Here is a 5,116-nt window from a genome sequence, read left to right as displayed (position 1 = left end):
GTTCTGGCAAATTCTTTTTAAACTTCAGAGTGGATTCTTCTGTTGAGGTACCCATTTTTGGTAGCAAATGGGTGTTTTAGAGGATTGGGAGAAGGAAATTTGTGATATTGTGATTTGTAATAAGTAAATATTTGGTTTTCCATCATTTCTGGCACAGAGCTCCTTGGAATTTACTACGTGATGAGAGCGATAAAGGTGTCTTTTGTTATGTTAGCAAAGATGACTTTTGTAATGCCCCTAGGTGACCTAATTGGACTATTATTGCTGGAGGAACCAACCCTGTGATTAGAAGGCTGGAACTTTCAAGGGAGGGGAGAGGGGCTGGAGATTGAGTTCACTTGCCAATGGCCAATGCTTTAATCAATTGTGCCTATGTAATGAAAGCTCCATAAAACCCCAAAAGGACTGTTTTTTTCTGAGAGCTTTTTGATTGGTGAACACATGGAGGTGTGGGGAGAATGATGCCCTGGAGCACAGAATGAAGTTCAATGACCTTTCCCATGTACCTTGACCCATGCATCTCTTTTCTGGCTATTTTTGAGTTATATCCTTTTATGATAAACCACTAATTTAGTAAGTAAAATTTTCCCTGAGTTCTGTGAGCCACTCTAGGAAATTAATCAAACACAGCGGGGGGGTCATTGGAACTTACAATCTACAGCCTATCGGTTAGAAACACAGGTGACAACCTAGACTTGTGATTGGTATCTGAAGCGGGGTGGCAATCTTATAAGACCGAGTCCTTAACCTGTGGGATTCGATGCTATCTCCAGGTAGGCAGTATCAAAATTGAGTAGAATCGTAGGACACTCAGCTGGTATAGGAGCATTGCTTGGAGGTGTGGAGAAAACCTACCCCCCCAACACACATTGAAGTCATTAGAGCAGAATCTTAAAACCAAATCCGCAAGAAAGAAGTTTTGAAATCATCAAACTTGTTGCCAACCCAGTAAGATCTAACAATGAACTCTGTTAACGAATACTGATAATGCATTTAGATCCAAGCAAGAATCATCAACACCGAGTGAGATTTATTAAGCACCCACTTCTACATAATATGTCTAAATGTTATATGCTTAGATTACTTTTGCACTCCTGAAAATTTCCCTTCAAAATCTAAAGTAATTTCTAATTCCTTTCTTTGAACTGTGTTCTTTTTACCATATGTTCTTGCTGCATAATTCAACTCACTGATCCAGTGTTATGATTCCCCAGCTCCCCTGTTCCCTTCTCTTTACAATAGCTCCATCTGTATTTTTCTAGCTGTCCATTCCGCCCATCTCTCCCTTAGTTTTGCCTTTGTCTCTTTATTTGATTCAAAGGGTGAGGTTGTTGGCATTTAGGGTGAAGGTTATTGCATCTGACATCCCTTATATAAGTGCCCTCCTGGGGCTTGTTTGGGAATCACCTTCTCGCATTTTCTCAGTGTAACATGTGATTTCTTAGTGTTGTTAGTACAAATCCACAGCTCTGGTGAAGTCTGAAGGGTAATTTGAGGGGCCAGCTGGTCCTGTGGTCACGGATGACCAACCTAAAGGTAATGCTTGGAGTCAGGACCCAAATAGGCCCCAGAGGCTTGGGTTCCACTTAAAAGAGAACATCTTCATGTTTCCCAGCTGTCCCAGCCCTTAGCAATTCCAGACTCATGGGGTTTCTTTCAAGAAGCACCTGTTTGCATTGTAGCCTGAATTTGTAGCAAATTATTTCTACACAGTTGGAAATAACATCAAATTGGCTCTTTTACCAGGCACGCTGGACGGACGCATTTGGGTTTCGTAGATGTTTGTGTGTTCTTGTAGTGTGAAAATGCCTTTATTTAAAACAAATACATTTTCCAGCTCATTATCCCACAGTGTGAAGCCCAATTCTGTTAAAAATAATTACAATGGCTGAATTATTTTGCTGAGAAAAACAGGTATCCACATGCCACTCCAAATCTAAACTTTTGTTTCCAACAGGCTTTTGATGCATCAACCCAAGATATTGTGGCTTGACAGTTTAAAGAATTTTCCTCTAAGTTTATTGTCATAAATATTTTTACTGATTTGATGAACAATCCTTACCAATGCTTGCAATAAGTGTATTTCACATCCCTCTTAGGTTATATCAAAAGGGAGGAAGTTTCCTTTATTATATTTTTCTTATTTTATTCTTAAGAATATTGAAACATTAGATACTGCAGTCTTGTGAGAAAATTAAAGGTTATCTGATAACTTATATAGAATATAAAAGTCTAATTTGCTTTGGGAGAATAGGAATAAAAATCTGAAGAAGGTGGAACTTTAAAGATTCCAATGTTCAAAGTCTGAAACCTTTGGGTCCATGAATAAACCTCTGCCATGAACTTCAAATGAACCTGCTTCTAAACTCTTTGTTCATATTTATCTTTGTCAGGACTATACAAGGCACATTTGCATGGCTTATTCTTCCCTTCATCTTTAATTTGAAGAGAATGAAAGAATAGGTGGATGAGGGAGATGATGAGGAAGAGAAAATTGAATGCTCTGTTCACCAGAAATTTTTTCAGTGTTATTCAAGTAGTTAGAGTTGAACATTAATTGTCACTAAGGTTTATAAGGTTAAAGCAGTCACATTATCCAAGGAGAATGGAAAATTCCTCTAGGCGAATACAGTTTTTGCAGTAACTATTTTGGTGTGCAACAAATTTGAACTATGACCACATTGGCTGTCCTAAAAGGACACTGGGCAGAGACTTTCTAGTCTCATACAGGTACATTTTCCTGACCCTCAAAGATGCTCCTTGAGTGGTGCTATGAGATGTTGGAGAATTCTGTATTTTATGTCCTCCTCTTGGTGACTCACACTGCACTTTCACATACTGAAAATTCAAAAAGTTCTTCAGTAAAGTAACTTGTTTAACTTTATTTAACCCAAGTTTTCCCAAGCTTATATGACATGGTGCCCTTTTTATATTCTACATTTTATATTCTACATTCCACAGAAAGAATGGTATTTTTTTTTTTTGCTTAAAGAGCTTTGCAAAGATTTCTGGAATTATCTCCTGATATACAGGTGGTGGTTGATAAAAAATATCACATGCACTGATATTGCAAAATATCTTAGAAGATCTTAGAAGATGTGTGAAGGCCATGATTATAAGGATTATAAAGAGGATGTAGCACTGAGTAAAAGAAATATGTAACTCAGTTTTAAATCTGGTTTAGGCTTTTCTGGCAGAGTTCTCATTCCACTTTCTTTTAAAATTATCACAATTTGTTTTTGAGATATAAGCTAATGTTTACAGAAACTATTATACATGTGCAGCATTGCTGGAAAAGAAGGGCCTGGTTAAATATTGGTAGGAGTTAGATTTTAGGGGGAAATAGTCCAAAATTTATATTTAAAAACTTTTATCTTTAATATATGTATTCTTTTTAAAAGTCTATAATAGAAATATTTGAGTTTCTCTCCCCACCCCCTGCACTTCTGCATATTTTGAAAACAATTCTAAATCAACTCCAGTGTACATCATGGTATGTTAGGTACCACGATGGGCAGAGGTGGGGAGGAAGAAATACAAGGCATGATCTCTGCCCTTGAGTAGCCAATCAGGAAAGACTTCAGGTTGGCTTTTTACACTGATTAGGTAGATTGACCACGTAGAATGGAGGGAGGAAAGGTACATTCTAGGTGGGAAGTTCAGCTGAACAATAGAAGTGGAAGGAAATGTGGTCTCATCCCATAGTCACTTAATACCAGGAAGCAGAAATAACTCATGTTGCTTTGAGTCAAGTGGTTACCATCTCTCAGCTGGATGGCTCTTTGCTCAGGGGGGTATGGCTTGTATCTATGGCCAGAGCCCCTATGTTGCTTTTTATATGGATGTATCTCCCTCTCAGTTTAGAAAAGTTTAGGTACAAGAGTCTTGTCTGTGAGGAAACAATTGTTTATGAAACTCGATTGACATAAGGTAAAAGTCTACTAGAAATCTGAAGCCTGTCTCTCTGATGGATGGGATGATGCCTTTGAGCAGCGTGATAAGAAGGACATTTTCCAGTGCAGTCATGGTTATGTTAATGAAAAGCCTTTCTCAAGTTTTACTTGTGGGTCTCATCCTTCCATTTGGCGAAGGAAGGAGAATATACTTTGGACAATGGCTGGACACCTAGATACCAGGCTTTTGCTGGAAAGTTGATGATCTTTTCCTAGACCTGGAAAAGAAAGGAAGAAGAGACACTTGTTTAAATAAATAAATAAGTTTTTTAAAAAATCCTTTTGAGAAACTTAGCTGATTTGGGAAAAAGTAGAAGGGGAGTAAAGAAGTGGAGGAAAAGGTAAGGAAAAGTCAAACTACTTCATGGCTGTTCACTTGATGCTGAATTAAACTGATAGCCCGATCACTTCTCACTGGCCTCTCCCAAGAGGCAAAGGGACACAATCAGCTATTTCATAGTGACCATCAGACTTGAAAGACCAGGAAAAGTACACATTAAGGAATATTATTTCTTGTGACATATTAACAAAGCGCTGCTCTTCTGACTCTCTGCTATGCACAACCTTTGTTTTTATATGCTTGTTAAGAGGGACTTTACCTGTGGGCTCCAGTTAGTTAACTAATTAACTGAGAGTTACTCTCTGAGAATTAAGTAGGGCTTTGTAGTCCAAAGATAGGAAAGCTCGAAGAAGGAGAAATGAATAATTTAGTTTCAGTTGAAATTAGAAAGGCTTTGGAAATTTTTCTGCTGTGTTCTGGAATTTCGATATGTCTTTTCAAGCACAGTCAAATCCTGGATTTGCTGCCATGCCTGGATCAATCTGATATAGCAAAGCAAATGCCGTTTAAATGAGGCAAGAAGGTTTTTTGTTTTGTTGTTTTGTTTTTTAACATAAAAACCATCATCTCTCTTCTCAAAATTATAGAACCATTATTTTTAAATGTAGCCTATATGGAGTGTAAGACAGTATAATTACTCTAAGGGAATTTAAAAATGGTATCTAGGTACATTTAAAACACAAACCTGAAAAAGTACCTTTCAAAAATATATTGCCCACAAGCATTGAAATTCTATGTTGTTACCTTTAGCAAGATATCTAAAACTCATACAACACACTGAGAGAATGAATAGGAGTATAAACACTAACTGTTTTAAATGGAA

The sequence above is a fragment of the Pteropus vampyrus genome, unplaced genomic scaffold (assembly GCF_000151845.1).
Source record: "Pteropus vampyrus isolate Shadow unplaced genomic scaffold, Pvam_2.0 Scaffold297, whole genome shotgun sequence".
Taxonomy (NCBI): Eukaryota; Metazoa; Chordata; class Mammalia; order Chiroptera; family Pteropodidae; genus Pteropus; species Pteropus vampyrus.
This window is presented reverse-complemented; position numbering follows the sequence as displayed.